Raw genomic sequence first — 20,490 nt, 5'->3', positions numbered from 1 at the left:
TTTGAACCCGTGCATGTACGGGCTTTGTCATTAAGGGGTTAACAAAATCAATTCTGAAAGAATAGCAGGACTCATTGATACCAAGGAGCCATCTTATATTTGTAATGTGTCTCCTTTAAGATCGGTATAGGAGGTGAGCAGATCCCCTACGGTCAACTGGAAACGATTGTTCATGATCTGCCATTAACTCTCATTCATATTATTCATTCGCTTCTTCAATGCACCATAATGGGATGACAACCCTCGAAAGATTGTCTCCTCGCTACTTGAAGAAAGCCCGTGGCTCCTTGCAACTGAAATAGAAAATCAGAGACGTCGCCTCCCCGCCGGTGTCCATCGATCGTCTATATATTTAGAATCCAAGAAGCCATCTTCAAAGGCTTTTGAAATAAGGTGGAAAAGATTACCAGCCTTGCAGGAGACGACTTTCAAGATAGGGATTGCGTTCAACTGGGGACTGGACCGTTTTCTTTTTCTGCTATTTTAGACATAATTAATAAAGTAAAAGGCGTAATCGATAGTCTGATCTACACTCAGCTTAAATGAGGCTATGGTTCAGTGAGAGTGGTAAAGATGGGGAATTCACTTTCAAACAAAATATTTTAGGCTGATAATGCCAATTAATAATAATCTAATAATTAAGAAAAATATTATATTGAACTACAGAAAAAATATTTTGCTGCTCTCCCCCCCCAAAAAAAAAATTACAAAAAACAATCCGTAAGGCCTTGAAAAAAGCATCGTCTCTTCTCCTATAAAACGGGCCGATTGGGTATTTTCAAAAGGTAGAAAAAATAAAACAGACAAAGGAACTAATCAACAGATTCCCTGGAGGGCTGAAGAAAAGGTGTAAGATTTTGGTGATCAGGATTCACGTTACCTTCCTCTTCCCAGTCCTCGTTCAGCATAAATTGATATCAGATCATAGAATAGCTGCCTTTATCCTATTTTGATTGATCCAACCATTAAAAAAAGAAAAGTTCTATTATCTGTTTCAATTTTACCGACTAGGTAAATGTTTCTCTGCTGTTGGTTCCCACTTGCACATTAATACAATTTTATATTTTTATTAGTTTTATTATATTATTACTATTATTATTTTATCATTATTATTTACTATTTTTATGTTAATAGCACACACACTCACATCAACACACACTAAGGCATACTTACTCCATCACTCACACCTCACCCTTACCTTTCTTGTTCCCCAGAGCTGCAAGTGGCTGCGATATTAAGACTCAGTATTACGGCAATGTTTCCGTCCGCTCCCGGCCCTGCGAGTGGAGTGTTTTAACAATATTGGACCAGCCCTGGAAGCAATTAACCCCCTGCCTCCCAGGCCAGCCCGCCGTTGCCATGTCCTGTTTACCAATTGTACAGCTCTGTGCAACATGATGGTGCCATGTAATAAATACTGATCATTCTGTTAAATTAATATTTTACCTTGCTTCAAATAGCTAAATTGTCGCGTTTTTAAAGGATTTTTATGCTCATGTAGAATCTGGTGAGGGATATCCAGCCTCTGGCTACATGGTACTCTGGCGGCAGATTGGGTGAGTATGGGGGGCCGATGGCCAGTGGCCCTCCACCTATTTTCCCAGTGCCCAGGCTTTTCATAAAGCACTTGAGGTGCGAAACGCGTCAAGCGGTCTCTTTTTCTGCATCTGGTATGACATTAATTGTCCTAATTTTTGTTTGTTCATTTCTTTTTTTTTTATAATTTCGGATATATATTTTTTCTACATCATATTTTATATATATGAGATCAAGCATCCGAATAAAAGATATATATATTTTTATATTATACATTTATTTGATTACTTCGGTCTTCATTTAGTGCCGGTCCTCCTTTTTCTGATTGATTATAGTAAAATTCAGCCTGTTTTTTTTAATTTCAGTCCTTTTTTTGTAAACCATTTATATTTGTGTCATTTATGTTATTTTTGTCAGGTCTGTCTCTTGATTATAATACATAGTGGGGGCAGCAAGAAATAAAATCAAAAAGCTGGGGAAAATAAATAGAGGACAATAATGTGCGTCTGCGTCAGCAGGGACATTGATAACAATCTCATTAGAATATCGGTGCAGCAGGGAATATGAATGCAAGGAACAAGATGTAATTGTGATAGTTCTATGCATCGAACATGTATAACACGGCTTTGTTCTCTGCGGTAAAGGCATGGTTATATTTCATTTTTATTTATTTATTACATCATTAGCACTGGGGCTATAGAAACAGTCTATAAAGCTACAAAAATAAAATAAATGAGGCACACAGTGGCTTTTAACACCGTCTATGGAGGCTGTGCTTCGCCGACACGGCATCCATACTGTAAGCGACCGGCAGATTGTGCAGCGGGACATCGGGGAGTTTTATCACCCAAAAAGGGCAATTTGCCACCCCTGGTTTTGTACCAGGTCCCCATTGTCTGCGTAGGCACGGATACGTCATGGATCATGGGCTGAAGCACACACGTTCATGCTAACACCATACACTAACATGCATACACACACTCACACATACTAACACCATATGCTTACACACCCATGTTAACATCATACACTAACAAATGCACGCTATACTGTCATACCGTAACACACACTGACACTAATACCATTTACTAACACACGCTCACTCTAACACCATATATTTACATCTACATACATACACACACACTCTCGCTGTCTCCCTCTCCAATCATCAGGTGAGGCATCTCCGAGGCAGTGGATGTGGTAGCCTGCAGGAGGTGTACAAAGAGGGGCCCTTTTTGTCTAATTTCTCTAGGGCCCCAAATGTCTTAATCTGCTCTTGTATTTATGACAGTAACAAAGAAATTACACCAAAATCATTACCGCGCCGCTGTAGGAGACCATGCAATAACCACTTATACTTTTTACGCGTTATAGCTCTAAATATTTTTAATATAGGTCAGACTTCTTACAGGAGACCGGCGTGATGGATGAGACAGAAATAAATGCTAGCACAATATATCTTGTGTTTATCGCCCTGGTGTATACGTATGTCTGCTCCTCCGTAGGGGCTCAATTCAATGAGCTGTATGAGCATTAATTGGATTTAACGGAGGTGACAAATGGCCGATTCAATGACCTGTCTACACCGGGGTTAGAACTTGCTAAATTGAGACTGAGCGTTAAAAAAAAGACCTACATAGAAATCAGTTTGATACAATCTCACCCAAAAACCTTTAGGACGTCTTAAATTGGTCGGACACAATTTGTAATAGATCTAAACTAATTCAACGCTCTATTAGAAGGAGCAAGCACATGCGCAGATGAGTCTAAAGACAGTTTAACCCTTTGTTGTCAGCATTGCAAGGGCTATTGCAAACCCATTTCCCCCCTTTCTTTCCTTAAAGGACAGTCCAGTGTCCCATACAGCCTTATAAGTGAAGAATGCATTAAAATACTATGCATTGATTAGCTGTAGGGAAAACTGCCTTTAGGAGAAGCTGCAGCGCGCTGCCCCTTCCACTGCAGACTTTTCCCATGAATGTTACATTCCGTTACTGTATTAGCTTCTACCACTTCTGATGGGAAGCTGTTCCATTTATCTACTACCCTCTCGGTAAAGTAAATGTCCTTGCGTTATATCTAAAATGACACGTGCACCTCTGGAAAAGAGGGGGGTATGTTCAAACAAAGACATGCAAACCAAAGAAGTGGGGGGGCAAGGAAATAACGGAAATGCAAAGCTGGGGGGCGATTTGCTGAATTTAAATGATAAATTAAAAGGGACATTTAGCTATGATATGCATTAGAGTGCGTATGATGGTAGGAGTATCCCTTTATTATTGTTAGCTCAGAGTGTCTTAATTGATTTCTGGAACTTAATTGATTTCTGTATTAATGAGAGGCTTTTTATTGCACTACTTGCTACAATGTATCAATGTTATGTAGAAAATTGTTTCAACAATGATGAATCCTGGCAGAACACGCCGACAAGTGGATCTACAATAAAGGTGAAACAATCTTTTGGTGAAAAATTGAAGCATTGTAGCAAGTAAAACCATAAAGCATTAGCTCGTTGATACATGAGTCTGAGAAATCATTTAGGATCCTCTGAGCTAAGGTTCGGAAGGGGAAAAAAAACATAAAAATAAAATGTAATAAATACAATTGTTTATGAATAAAACATATGGCATTTTTTCTTGCACGACGTGAAAGAAAACCTGACGCGTTTCGCCGCGAGGCTTCTTCAGCGGTGAAAAGAAAGAAGAAACAAAGAAAAGAGCTACGGATGCCCTATATAAAGATACAAGCGCTGGCATACGCGTTAAAAGGATTGACAAAACATCTTATACAGTTGAAAATGTACTACATAGTATGATCATGGATATTAGCAAAATATGGACACTGAACAAAATTCATGCAAATAATAAAAAAGGTAAATAAGTTCATGTAAACAAACAAACTTAGATGTGGAATTGTAGTGAAGAACATATATAAATAACCAAGGGTATACTGAAAGGCATACATCATGACGTCGCCCGGAACCTAGTATACATGGAAATGTTGTAAAAGTAATTTATTTGATACAATAAAAGCTATTTATATATAACACGGCTGTAGAGTCACTGAAGTAGCCAACTTTTATTTTAAAATAGAAATTCTGTACCGCGGTGACTCTGCAGCGTCTTAATCACTCGTCTCAGAGACAGGGTCAGAGATTGGGTCCAAGAGTCCAATAAATGCAGGACACAATAAATAATAATTATTATTATTTTTATTATGATGTTTTATTTATTAAGTGCTAACAAGTTACGCAGCTCTGTACAATTTGAATGGGGCGGTTATATACATAAGAAACATACATTAATACATACAGACACTTAGGGTGTTGAGAAGCCTGCATGTGAGCTGCCATCTAGCCTTATGGTGGGCTATGAAGGCCCTACTCTAACGGGGTATTATGGGTAATTGAAACAAGAGGAGGGGTGAAAAGACTGCGTAGCAGCTCTCTTGTAGCAGTGATTAGGGGTGAGTGGTTTCAGGATGCCGGAGAGGATGTATAAATAAAATGAACAGAGAGGCGGGGGAGTTAGTGCATGCGTCAAGATGGCGTCTAGCAGAGGGCTTGTGAAGTCCAAGTCATCTACATAAAGGTCTTGGACACAGAGGGATTGCGGTATTTTTTTGTGCACTGAGATTGTTTGACAGGGACGGTTGTGCCACGTGACATCTTGTGATGTTTAATGAAATGTCAGGGTGACGCGATCAGGGCTGTAACCATGACATAAGGACAAAAGGGGCAGCTGCTTGACCCACCGAATAGAAATGCCCCCGTGCCTCCTCCGTGTGCTTCCCTCTGCATCAACCTGGGGTGCGACCTCTGACCTTGCCCTAGGCACCAAGATCGCTAGTGATGGCTCTGGCCGTGATGTGTATGAGTGTAAACCTGCAGTTTATCCCACATTTTGCATTTATTAATGCTTCCATCAGGAGTTTCTATGGAAACAGATGAAAAAGGATTGCATTTTTTTCAACTATTGCCCATGCCTGCTCCCAATCGTGGGAGAGTTTTGTAATGTTATCTATTAAGGTGATGGTAACCCACTAATTATCCAGTGTGACCAACTAGCTTCATGAGTGAAAGATGCCCTTAAAACCATAACCTCTAACGGGTCCCATATTCTGGAGTCAAGAAGGATTTTTCCTGAGGAAGTCACTACAATGTGGAGTTTCCTTACCTTCTTCTGGATCAACAGCGAGGTTGAACAAGACGGACTTGGGTCTTACCTCAACCTAAATGACTTTGTTACTATGTAGATGGCTTGGACTTCACTCACAGGTCATGTCATGGAGCGGAATTGCATTAATCAACTTGCAGATGGACATAAGCCCCACAATCGGCTATAAGTCTCCTTCCCGGCTGTAACTCTTGGAAGTCTTCTGTTTTCTGGAAGACCCAACTTAGCAAAGTGACGTTTCTGTTGTACTTTTTATGGGAAAATTTGGGTAGAAACCAGGATTTCGCCAGACATTTATATTTGTATGAAAAGCCAAAAAAACTTTCCACTTCTTTTTGTTTGGAACAAACCAGAAAGATAAAACAAATACGCGTCCTGTTCATCTCACATGTAGGTCCTTCTGATATTAGTACATGCGGTAGCCGGGATAATCAGGCATCGCGCCCTCTGGCAATTCAATCATTTGGGATTGTGTAGAGCCCCGCATTCAAGAACGTCATGATATAATCATGGATTTCACTGGAAATATGACTGAGTTCATGAATGAGTACAAATATAATTTAACCCATTATTCACGGAATGTGAAGGACTAGTAAAAAAGCACCTAAGTGTCTAGTAATCATATCCAAAGTGGGTGGTTGAGCATCATGAGATATTGAGAGCTTCATCAGCTGTAGGTTGCCCATCTTCAGAGGCCTTCAATGATGTTTTAGTGTGCAACATTTCCATAATATTTATACTGTTTTTAACTGTTTATACTATTTCCATACATGATGAGAGAAGTGAGAAAAGGAAGATATAATAAGAGAAAGGAGAAAGGGAGAGAGATAAGGAGAGAGGAGAAGAATAGAGATGATGGTTGAGGGGCATCATTTTATGTCATCGCTATGGGTTGACCAGATGGACCAAATGGATCCAGACTCTAGTCCAGAAAAGCGATTGCCAGCTCAGAAAATACTAATTTGAGGGTTAGTGTTTAGCACAGGCTCAGTAACGGCTATTATTATTATTATTTATTATTGGAATTATTAGCTTTACTCATATAGCACTAACAGATTCTGCAGCAGCGTACAACGGGTCATACAGACACATATAAGCCAACAGAGACAGAATGTATGGAATGCATCCGATCTAAAGGAAGGGACAACCCGATACACAAGGAGTTAATCTCCATTAATATATGTGACCGTACAAAAAAAAAGCATATTTTCACAGAACCAAGAAATCCAATTGTCAGAGAAGTGGCCCAAATGCCCTGCAGCCAAGGAACAAAATACAATACATCAGACGCCATAAAAGCAAATATTAAATTGAGCGGGTCGCAGCGTATTATTATTTCACAATAGCGGCGTAGGACGCGATTAAACGCATTCGCATTAAATCCATTGACCCAGAACAGTAGCAAAATTAACTAAAAAGTAATAATAATAGTAAAAAAGGACAATTTGTACCATGCCAGTAACTGAAAGAGCTTTTTTGGCCGATTAATGGAAATTACCATTAAAAGATTTCTTTCGAGAGCTTAATGAATCCAGACCGTAATCAGATAAAACTCAGTCATTTCTACAAGTGGAAGTTTATAGTCAAGACTCCTAAAAAAAAGATACACATAAAGCATGTCCTTTTATTTAGTAAGCAAAAGCCATTTAAAGAGGCAGTCATGTAAAAAAAAATTCCCCCAGTGCTGTATACAATAATAACCCCCCCAGCACTGTATACAGTAATATAACCCCCCGCGCTGTATACAGTAATATAACCCCCCCGCGCTGTATACAGTAATATAACCCCCCGCGCTGTATACAGTAATATAACCCCCAGCGCTGTATACAGTAATATAACCCCCCCGCGCTGTATACAGTAATATAACCCCCCCGCGCTGTATACAGTAATATACCCCCCAGCGCTGTATACAGTAACATAACCCCCAGCGCTGTATACAGTAATATAACCCCCCTGCGCTGTATACAGTAATATAACCCCCCCGCGCTGTATACAGTAATATAACCCCCAGTGCTGTATACAGTAATATAACCCCCCAGCGCTGTATACAGTAATATAACCTCCCAGCGCTGTATACAGTAATATAACCCCCCAGCGCTGTATACAGTAATATAACCCCCCTGCGCTGTATACAGTAATATAACCCCCCAGCACTGCATACAGTAATATAACCCCCCAGCGCTGTATACAGTAATATAACCCCCCCGCGCTGTATACAGTAATATACCCCCCAGCGCTGTACACAGTAACATAACCCCCCAGCACTGTATACAGTAATATAACCCCCCGTGCTGTATACAGTAATATAACCCCCAGCGCTGTATACAGTAATAACCCCCCAGCGCTGTATACAGTAATATAACACCCCCCCGCGCTGTATACAGTAATATAACACCCCCCTGCGCTGTATACAGTAACAGGGGAGGGCTGGCAGCCTAAGGCCTGGGGGCAAGTGAAGTCAAGTGGCCCATCGTGCCACCGAATCAGCCCACCATACATGCCCATGTTTTCCTGATTTTCTAACGCATATTGATGTAATAAAGCAAGACAAATGTGATTCAAATGTGGTTTAACATAATTAAATGTATTAGCAACAAAGGATGGTAAAAAAAAGCAAGACCTATTGTCCCCTTGATGCTCAACCAGTTAAATGTCCCCCATGATACTGGCTGAGGATTATGGGAAGTATAGTACACAGCAGCAGGGAAATTGTAAAGGCTAATATGAGTACCCTACCAGGATCATACCTTAAAGTGGGCCCCCCATACCCCCATCAAATATGAATTCACTGGAAGGGCTGATTGGGGACAGAGCTTATACTGGGGAGCTGAATGGGGACAGCAATGACACGGGGGGGGGGGGCTGAAAGGGGACAGAGGTGGCACTGGGGAGCTGAACTTGTGAACACATACAGACACAGAGATTTATTTTTTTGTTTAATAATTTAAAAAAGCATTATGTTGTTTGTCCCCCACAGACACACTTACACACACACACATACACACACACACTGTTTTTTTTTGTTTTTAACAAATACAAAAACATATCATACAGTTTTTATAAAAATAAATGCTTACTGTTTCCTGACCTTCTACTTTTTCCACTTTGGGGCTTTTTCATCTTGACCTCCGTCCTCTGGTAGCTGCAGGCGGCCATTTTCTATGCTGACAGGAAGTCACTGACACGACATCCGGTGCTCCAGCACTCTGAGTGCGAGGGGGCGGAGCTTTCACCCCTCACGCTGCTGCCATCACTGTGTGGCCATCAGACTTCAGGAAATCTAATCTAAACGGCCGCTGGGTGCTGATGCCGCCGGACGGAGCTACTTTAATACTTTTTTTTTTCAAATTTAATATGCCGGATCGGCTTGCCATATTAAAAATAAATAAATAAGTAGCTCCGGCCGGCAGCATCAGCACCCAGCGGCCGTTTAGATTCGATTTCCAGCAATCTGGTGGCCGCATAGAGATGGGAGCAGCGTGAGGGGTGAAAGGTGAGTGCGAGGGGGCGGAGCTTTTACCCCTCACGCTGCTCCCATCACTAGGCGGCCATCGCACACGGACGCTGGATCCTGATGCTGATGCCCTGATTGTTTTTGCTTCTAAGTAAATAAAAATACTTGTTTCCTGGACTTAAAAATCTCGTCCTGAGACCCGTGATCTCTGTCTAAGGTCCACATCCATGAATGAAAAAGACTCATATCCAGTAAAAGTTACATTAGAAAAAAACTAATTCTATCGCTAAGTGGTGTTGTCACCATAGCAACAAATAAAAGATCCAATCAGCACAAACATTGGCATTGGGGACTATTAAAGCGTGGCTCCAGAATCATTTTTATATCATCAGGATTTGCTTCTGATTGGAACTAGGTGTCCCAGCCCGTGAAAGAGTATAGCCGATAAGGTTCTGTTGGCATAAATGTAACCCCGGTGACCAGTAAAGAAATCGACATCATTCCATTAAAAAAAAACTATTAGGGCTATTTACTGTGCCGGGATCTGGAATTTAGATAGAATAGGATAATAAAATAAGTTTAACGGTGGTTTCCGTTTAAAGAAGAGAAGTTAGTCTGAGAACATCGTGTTGCCAGGGACTCTCCGGATCTCAGCCTCGTGTGACGTGCCGCTCAATATCTCATCGATCTGTGTCATCGGAGGTCAGACAAGCCGAGCTTGAAGAAAATACTTCCAAACTCCGATATCCACGGAGAACACTTCTGTGCCGTTCTGACGGAGCGCGTGGCGTCTGGCTAAATATTTATCCAAGTCGTCTGATTCCATCTGAGCTGCGATTACTTCTGAACGTGGATCTCAATCACATCTCATTTCTCCAATTTCCAATTAAATGTTAGGAAGCTGTTGATGCCGAGTAACTTCTTTGACTTGGGAAACTTTTTGAGCTTGGTTACTGAATTCGTTCGCACCGATTGAAAATGTATCGCGCATGGAGTCGTTTTGTAGCAGAGATTATTATAAATGGGTCCGATAAAGTTGCGGGATTATTCAATAAACGGGGAGTTGGCAGGACTCTGCTAATTGCAGAATAAAGCAATAATAAACCCAAATTAACAGGTATTAGAGCTCTACTGCATAGTGTATTTAATAAAACTGGACTAGAGTGCGGGAAAGTGATGCAAGAGGGGCTTTGCTGGCCCTGCATAATGCATTGGTTAAATGGAGAGAATTCTCGGAAGTCACGGTACATTGTACTATACATCTCGCGGGGTCGTCTCAGCCATCAGTTTTTCATATCGTGCAGTGAAGTCAGTAAAATGAAATGTTCTGCTCTACCTACATGTGGTCGCCTCCTACGATACAAGCAAAGCTGGTGATTTATGTTACAGCAGCTGAGCAGAACCTTAAAACATCCGTAGCCATGAAATTATTCTGAAGACAGACCCTTTATGTGACTTTTACATCGCAAACTAAAGTTAAAGACCAATGACTTCCTAATGACACATAAACCAGATAAAAGGAGCAGGTCAGACTCCGGCAGACCTGGACTGGCCAACTAGCACACCAGATGCTAACATCAGACCCAGACTGGCCATCGGGCCGCCCGCTGCAAACCCCTGGTGGTCCACTAGCCGATAGTCACCCGATTTGCCCCTCCAGAGCAACACTGGCTGGATATGGCTGTCCGAACCCTACGGGAGCATAAAAACGTAACGTGCGGCCATACATATCCAGCTGCCGGCCGCATTTATACCATTAGGCGGCTGTCGGCTTTAAAGTGCCAGGACTGCTGTGTTATACCTGGCCGTAAATAACATTGTTTCAGATAAATTTCAGATATCCAAGCACAGGTAAACGGACTTAAACAAACAATTAAATGGTGCCATATAGTACAGTTTCTCAATATGTACCCTATGGGGTACATCTATATGTGTTCGGAGAATTTCATACTTTTGGCTTCCAATACGGCCGATTTACTAACGGCTTATAACATTCTCATAATATTTTCTTTTTCTGGCAACAGAAAGCAACAAATGTGTTAACTTAGCCATTTACCATTTCTCCTGGAAACTGTCGCGTTATATCTATAGATATCCCCTGGTGAAATAACAATATTTATTCGGCCAGAGAGGCTTTCCACGGCGCGGATCAAAGTCTTGGCGAAGAACTTAGAATACGGCTAATAAGAATATCCCACTGTCTGATCCTAAAAACACATATTGCTATTACTGGCAATAAACATATTTTTCTATAGAGAGATCTGAGGACTCAGCCGGTCAGCTTCATTGCTGATATTCAGTGATATAAGTTATAATGTATTTATCCCTCATGTTCTTTTTCCATGCGCATTATTGAGACTTTTAGGGCTGTAGAAGACTGGGATACCCAACAAACATTCTGAGCTCCTAGTAAAGGGGGGACACAGGGATTTGGGTAACAAAGAGGAGCCCTTGGGAGGTATGCAAAAAAAATAGATTTTTTTTTTTATAGGTTCCCCTGATGAAGACAATTTTACAGTTTCTTTGTGATTCATAGCCAGTGTAGCAATTTTATCACAATGCTTATAATGTTTAGAGGGCAACTCTTAGCTAAAAAGTAAAGTAGTATGTGTTTATTTAGGAGAAAAAACCTATCATAATAATTTATAAAATCTTGTTTTAAGAGTTCAATTTTCTCCAAAAAGACATTATTTTAGGGGCACTGTGGAAGCTAAAGAGTTAAATTCCCTCCATGCCTCACCCCGTCATGTAAATCCCAATGTGTATATTTATGATTCTTCTCTGCCACCTGGTGGACAAAAGGTAGAATGACATTAGAAAGTACCAGGCCTTCAAATATTTATTAGAGCTTAAAAAGTTATAAACTTATTAACATAAATGTTAAGAATAAAATTATTTCATGATGTCGCTTCATTTATCCCAAGCCCCCAATGCTACTTTTTAACAACTGGAGACCTTAGTATCTTTCCATCAGTGCCCTGTTTGTGAAGTTGCACCATCTACCCACCACTGTCCCTACTCAAAGCCTGGTCGCAACAGCCCCAAGGACCTACTGGAGGATCTCCTGTTTCTTAGGCTGCACATTGTCCGCGCTGCCCGCTGAGACATCATATCCCGGCGATCCACCTCTGGAAGGGCATGCGGTGGGAGAAAAAGCCATATGGAGTCTGTGTTGTCTAGGCCGGTGACAAACCCTAACCTGCCCATTGAGTAGAGGACCACTGTTGAGCCGGACCATCAAACAGGTCAATCTGCCCCTGTAATGTGGCCTGGGGCTGCCATAAGCGAGGTGACCCTAAAACAAAGTACATGGATTGGAATACCTGCTCAGCTCGAGTTACAATTAAAAAAATGGTAATTAAAACCTTTACCTGAAAATTAAATAATTATTAAATAAAAAAAATAGCAACTTTGTATGAGATGGTAAGATTTTTGGTCTAATTAAATGCAATTAATAATAATAATAAATAATATTAATAAAATAATAATCTGCATTCGGAAGAGTCCATAGCAGTCTTGTAAGCTACTAGACGTATCATCTTTACTAAATGCCAGAACTCTATACCTTTATTAAAGAATAAATAACATTGGGGTTGACTGATCCTTTAATTTGACGTGAAAATCAATAAGAACTAGCACAGATAGGGCGTAATTGCGTCTCGTATTGCACACGCCAAACCACAGATGGCCTCATAGCGATAAGTTGAGTACGAGCAATCGCTTTAATATGCCTATTATAACAGAAAATATAGCTTGTGAAATTGTAAATGCAAGTCATAAAGCGAGCAACGTATTTGCGGCTCGATGAAAGCTTCTGGCGGGGTGTAAAATTAAAAGGCATCTGTTTATTTACCGAAGACACTCGTTAATATAATTATCACACCCAGTGAACATGTTCATGAAAGAAAACACTGTTTCAGCCTAGTTAACAACTTCTTCGGCTCAGCCTTGGGTTTGAAGCTCTCGGAACTGAACCGAGTAATTAATTAACCCCCCCCAATCATTTTCTTCAACTGGGAGTTAGTGAATCTCTTTGCCTTGCGGCTGAAATAAGTAGCCATGATGGATAGGTAGGCTTGTGGCTTGCTTTGGGCTTGAAGTCTCGGCCACTGAGCTGTGGTAGGGTTCAGTCTTAAGGCTGAGGATTTGTAGGGTAAGACGAGGGCTTAGACGGCCTGTGGCATTTTAAGCCAACCTAAGGTCCTTTCCGCAATCAGAAGCTGATGTGGATCCAGGCTTCTTCATTTTGTTTTACCTTTTTTTGCGAAACAGAAGTTGATTCATCCGAGACTGAGCTCAGAAAAGATAATAGGCAACCTTTGCATCAAGCTAAATATGATTAAATATTATTATAAATAATCTATTATTAATAATCAAATATTATTTATCCTCTATGGTTTTCATACCTGGTTACTGCCTCTCACCTTTGACTTATCTGTCATCCGCTGTACCCAGTCCAAGACGGGACACCATGAAAACGTAAAGGGACGCCTCTACTATTATAAGCATTAATGTGGCAGGAGTGTCCCTTTAAATATTTTTGGGTTTAACAGAATCGGTGGTTTTAGTTAAGTTCTAATCGTGTTTTATCTAAATGGAAAGTGTTTAGAACACAAATAAATAATGTAAAAATGTATATTTTTTTGTAAATAGAAGGTCATTTCTAATAGTCTCCTGTATCTGTTCTGGATTAGGGAGCAATAAGTGAATTGATGACGTAAAAGAGATATCAAGGAGATTTCCAAATGTATCAAACGTTATTTAGAAACATCTAATGATAAATAACCTCTAAATACTGGAACGAAATATGGTTGTCAAAACTCAAAAAAAGGATTATAATGATTGAAACATACAAGGATACTGAGTCCTTGGTAGTAACTAAAAATTAAACGTTGATCGCTGGCTTGGATGGCATTGTAAATCCATGGACAGCTCCAAACACCATGGCCTTTGATGTGTGCAACATTTGAAGCACAAATAATACGCTATAAATAGTGGACTTGGTTTCTATATTAATATGAATAATGTATGTTACTATAAACGTTACTGAGTGTGAGTGGATGCATATTTTAAATTAGCATTAGAGGGGAAATGGCCAGCTGTGTTCAAATTGCTATACATTGGAGTTGCGATATCCAGTTCACCCAACAAGCATTCACCAGAATGCAGAGAAAACCCACAAACGTAGCACAGAAGCCATCTGATCGGGAGCAAATGTTCCCTCAAACCCCTTCTCTACACCCGATAACTGTATATTTTCCGTTTCAGTTCCGTACTGTGTTTGTGGGTTGGATAATGTTTATATACTGATAGAGATACTTGGTATAACTATACAAGCGAGCTATAATCTGTGACTCTCCAGCTTGGCCACACACCATCCGCCGAGCTGCTTTGTCCTGTTGTCAACTGAATAAGTCAAACTTTTTTGTTCAAACTACCCAAAAAGCATCTGCTATTGGTCCCATGTCTTTAAACCGGAGCACGCTGGGGGGCAGCAGCCACCCCTTCCCTGAACCTCTGCCGGTGGTGAAAACTCTGCTGCTAGCGATACCGATTTCAGGCCACTACTTATGGCAGTGAAGGGGATATAATATTCTGTCCATTTCACGTTAACACTATCGGCGATGACCACTCTGACAACACCTATTATGTTTAGCATTCTATAGAGAAATATTGTAGAAGAAAGAAACTATATAATACGCCCCGATGTTTGTATGCCTGCACTAACTGTACATTCCACTAGATGGCAGAATAGACCATACATAGAAAAAGAATGTGACGACCCATTCTGCCCGTTTCTCCCGCTGTAAAGACTCAAACCTTAATCAGTCGTTGGTTTCGTCTTAGATAGACGTATGCCTATCCCTTGCATTCTTAAATCCCCTTACAGTAGTCGCCTCTACCACCTCTGCTGAGTGGCTGTTCTATCACCCTCTCCGTAAAACTTCCTAATGTTGCATCGAAGCCTTTGACCCTCTAGTTTTGTGTTCTGTCATTCTTCTCTATTGAAATAAACTTCCCTCCTGCACTTTCTTCATGTAAAACCCTGTAACTACATATGAAAAAAGGTAGTGTATTTATTAAAAAAACAACTCTATAAATAGAAAAGATACATAGATTATCAACCAATTGATACAGGAGATGCATTGCTTGTTAACCAACTAATGCCCAACACCTTAAGCGTCCTATGAAACTGCAGAATTTTAAGTACATTATGTGTCTCTTAAAAGCTATTCATTTCTGAATGTCATTTTTTTTTTTGTCCACAATTAAGGTTATTTTCTTTATGATTTGCAACGTTTTAATCTGATTCCGTTTCTCGACACACAATGATTGCCGTCGGTCAGATTAACAACCGATACCAAATGCTGTCTGAAGTATCAGGCGTAGTTTTCGTTAAAAGTCTTGGTACCCGGCCAGCGTGTAGGAGACCGAAATGTTCACGGCTTTGGCAAACGTAAAACATAAAAAGAAAGGTTTCGGATTTCTTCAGGCCTGATATTTCAGACAGGAGACGGCATTTCATTTTTGGCAGGCAGAGAAAAATGACGGTGTTTCAGAAGAGAAAAACACTCGTAGAGAAGATGACCAGAAGCTACCAGAAGCTGAGAAACTTTGGTTGGTACTTAAATGCACAGGATTTTTTTTTTGTTTGTGTAAGAGAGAAGCTGGTAGTGGAGCGGGTGTGTGAATGAGTGAGTGAATGAGCGAGAGTGTGAATGAGTAAGTCAATGAGCGAGTGAGTGAAAAATCTGAGCAATTTAGGAAAAATATGGACTGTACCCTGTTTGCCTGTCCATGTTTGACCTGGAGTCTCCGGCTGAAGAACTGCTTCTCCTGGGTCTCCGGGTCACCCCCCCCATGCAGGAGATGCAGTGTTTGTAACGCCCTCTGACTGACTATGCTCCGCCCATTTCCGGCCCACTCCCCACTCACTTAGGGCTGTCAAGGGCAAGCCCTGTCCCTACTTGTGATTGACAATCATACCTTCATGAAGCCAATCCCCCTGCCAAGGGAGAGCCCCCGGTAGCCTACCCTGGGAAGTTCCCAGATATGGTATCTAATAACGTGTACACTAATAAAGTGTATACATCCGGGCCAAAATATTATATCAAGAAACGCTATTTGTTTGTTCACTTGCCTGTTGGCCGCCGCCCGGCATCTGTGGCTTCTGGAATGAATCTGTGGCTTGGCTGTTAACTTTTTGAATGTTACCATGTCGTTCTGTGACTTGCAGGGCTCGCTCTGTGTTTACATTTGGCACGGCGCGTCTGTTGTTCTCAATCTAGGGCTCTTGTGAGCCATGCGCTAGAGAAATTAGCAAATTAACCCCTTAGGGACAATGGGCGCTCCCTAAACCCATTGAAAACAATGCACTTTGAGCCCGTACATGTACGGGCTTTGTCACTAAGGGATTAAAAAATATTACATTGGACCTCTATCTCCTAAGGTGAAACTGTTAATTAGCCCCTGACTGTCTGACCCTTGGCAAAAAGCCTACCCCTCTCCCCTGAACAATATAATAATTATTATTATTAATATTATTAATTTAAATGTTTTTTTAAAAAAATAAACAGAGATCCCCTTGCCCCCCTATCAACCAAGGTGGAGCTGTTAGTTGCACCCCTCTCTCTTTACCCCAACCTTGCGTGGTGGGGGAAGAGGGGGGGGTTTAGAGTAATTTAATCAAATTGAGGGGGATACAGTATCCAATAATAGATAGATAGATAGATAGACAGACAGACAGACAGACAGACAGACAGACAGACAGACAGATAGATAGATAGATAGATAGATGGGTGGATAGATGGATAGATAGATAGATAGATAGATAGATAGATAGATAGATAGATAGATAGATAGATAGATAGATGGGTGGATAGATGGATGGATGGATGGATAGATAGATAGATAGATAGATAGATCATTGTATATACAAGGGATTCTCTGTAGCCTCAAGAGAAAATGAAAGAATAAAACACAGTGGGTGGGATGAAGAAGGGGTGAATGAAATGTATGGGGGGGGGTCTGGGGTATTCTGTATTTCTAGAGCTGGTAGGTTAACACGCAGTAAGTTATTTTTTCATCTAATTGCTTTCTTTTTGCAGATTGTACGGATCACAGACGTTCCGGTACAATGTCTGCTTCCGTCACCGAACAAAATACGGAGCTCAAAGCTTTTGTCTAATAATAAATCACCATTTTCCCTCAGGAGGAAGCGGTATCAAAAGAAAGAGATTTTATTAACATCAGTCAGTTTTACGGACTCCGAGTTCCTGCGATCTTTTTCAGGCTTCAAACGTTTCTTGGGGTTTTTCTTTTTCTGTCAGTTGATCTGAGGCTTTTTATTTTAGCCTGGAGTTTGATAGGCGCCATCAGCGATAATCTGAAATTAATGAATAACCTCCTAAAAGTAGGTTCTCTCCTCACAGGCCGGGCCACAGTCTCACCCGCACTCACCCTATCACCACGGCTACCATTGGATATATGCTCAACTCTCCTATGGATTGTAAGTACCCGATCTTTTTATTTGCGATAACACCCTCGAACTCTCATTAAATAAAAATACCCCCTCAATTTATTTCGAAAAGAGGGAAATCTTATCCTAAACCTGTGCTTATATCCTACTTGAACCCAAAAAGTTTAACCTGTAATTACTATTTAAACTTGCTTTTTCTATACGGTCCATGGATGTTCTGATGTCATTTCTGAATTTTTGGGTACAGGAAATAAAAAAAAAACTCAGCCAACAATATAATGGTCATGGATTTAGAACGGATCAAATATGGGTGTCATTTTTAGATTGCGATTGGATTTGGAAAATGTCAAAAAAAAATATTTTTATTGATTTATCTGAAACATAAGTCTTTGCACACAAGAGGTTTGGTAGGAGACTACATGATGTGATTTATCTTCAAAAATGTAATGTGAATATTGGTGGAGATCACGATGTCTTCATTCTATTTTGGCAGGATTGTTTCTAATGCTGGATTTAGTTCCAAAAGCAGAGTTGGTGGAACAGAACCTTTAATAAATTTTTTAGTGAAAACAGCCTTATACCATAAACAATATGTAAAGTTCTAAAAGTTCTTCAAACCTTAGAAGGCGCATTGTCGGGGAGCATGGGATTTCCCTCAACCAAAGACAACTTGGACATTATGGCTTTGCTCCAAAACGCCTCTGATGGAACCTCACAGACAGAAGCCACTCGTGCTAAGCCTACTTATCTGAAGGAGCAAGTGAGTGTTTGCCCAACACTCATCATCAATGAGGATCTTCAACTGTCAGGCCCACATCTAGAGCACATGGTTAGAGTTGTTGTCCTTGAAGGAATTTACTATGTAGTGTTTTGTGGTTAGAACTTGTGAACAGATCCCACGGATTCACCCAAGGCCACCATATAGTCATGTAATGGCGTGATGATCCGGGGGACTTCCAGCTATAGCAAGACCACAATCCCCACAATCCTGCAACGTATTTCGATGCTCGTCCCTTTCTGAATTTTTGGTGCGGATTTTGAGGTCTTCACTGGACTCGGCACCTCATAACAGGTGCCTCTTTAATGGTGTCCAGAGGGGCTTGAGAGTCTCAGTGGGTTGAAGGACAATGCAGTCCCACTGATTCAGCTCCTTGGTAAGCGATATAAATATTATATAAGAATCCCAAAGCTTGGGGTACTTTGAGATAGCGGCGGGCAAAGCAATATATGGCCATAAAGTGTGATATTTATGCCCCAGAAAGGGGCTTTTAAATAGTACCTGTGCTTTACCCCCTAAGGACGACAGTTGTCCTTAAACCCATTAATGACGTACATGTACAGGCTTTGTCGTGAAGGGGGTTAATGGTGCAGATATTATCAAGGCATAAAGAAAAAACGTTTAGAATTAGTTACAAAATAACAAAATTATCCATTGGGCTACTTATTCTAGTTACTTTTAACCCTTGGCGTTAATGGGCTAGATAAAGAAAAAAGGTAATGTGATGAGCTTATGGGAACTGATTCGTAACAGATACCCGGCTATCATAATCAGAGAGATAAAAAGAGAAGAGATTAAAAAAAAAAAAGAAAAGATAAAAAAATTCAGCAGAGTGGAAAGGTTTTTATAACCCGATTCCCGAGAACACATAATCTAACCGTTTTTGGTCTTGTGATATTTAACCGATTGTGCATCTCCTGGGGTTTAGATGTAAGTGAAGTTCGAGCAGCTCAGACCATTACGTGACGGCATCGTCTATGAAACTGGGATTTAAAAAAAGGCCTCATTCTGGGTTTTACCCGAAAAATAAAATAAAATAAAATGGAGCCGTTATGAGCTCTGAGAAACCGTAAAGATTCCCTTTCATGCAAATTGCGGCGCTTTCCACTTAAGTGTAAAAGCAGCTTGAAAATTGGAAAGTTTGTCTGAAAATGAAAAGTATGTAGTCATAAATCCTAATTACAAAGGAAAACACGGGAGGGTAGGTAGGCAGCGTGCTTAACATTCCACTGGCACGTGGAGAGTTAATCCAGAATAAATAAAAAAAAAATGCAAATGTAACCCATACAGCTTTTAAATAAGGTTCATTTATACTTTATGGAGAGCGATAGATACACGGAACAGTCTCTCGGCAGACGTGGTAGAGGTTAATAAGGGAGGGAATTTAAACTTGCATCAATGTTTCTCTTTATTAGCAGGTGTTTATATATTATAAACACAGGGTGGCAAGAGATAAAACTTACAAAAAAAATAAAATCTGTTATGCAAGATCTTTTTAAAAAGTTTTCCCTTAAATGCCCCAGTTGGGGTCCAAAACGTCCTCACCGCGCATTTGGCGAAGACAGCAGGGACGCCATATTTGGGAAATATATATATATGATTTACCGAAAAATGAGAAATTTATTATAAAAACGACAACACATATGTTCCTTCCTAATCAATTGTCAGTCTAATCTTAGATTCAGGAGCCATACGCCTATCCCATGCACGTTTAATCCCCTCACAAGCCTTACATAACATCAAAGCGCTCTTCTTTAAAGTGTCTACTTAAGCACTAGCGAGTGCCGCTGGAAGCCCCAGCACATTGTGCTTCTCGTCGACATTCTAACCTCAGACTCCAAAAGAACAAGGAAAAAAAAAAAAGGGTTGCCTCATCATCGTCAGCGACTCCAAGGAAGAGATTACGAAGTCTTCAGTTATCGAGAGCTTTCGGAAACCGATTAGTGTGAAGCCGCGAACCCGGTTACCATGAACATGGAGGACCCCAAACCGTAGGCTAGAAGAACACGAGCTCCGGGAATGAAATATACGCAAACATTTCCTTTCCATTCGCGCTTTATTATTATTT

The sequence above is a fragment of the Spea bombifrons genome, chromosome 1, assembly GCF_027358695.1.
Source record: "Spea bombifrons isolate aSpeBom1 chromosome 1, aSpeBom1.2.pri, whole genome shotgun sequence".
Taxonomy (NCBI): domain Eukaryota; kingdom Metazoa; phylum Chordata; class Amphibia; order Anura; family Pelobatidae; genus Spea; species Spea bombifrons.
This window is presented reverse-complemented; position numbering follows the sequence as displayed.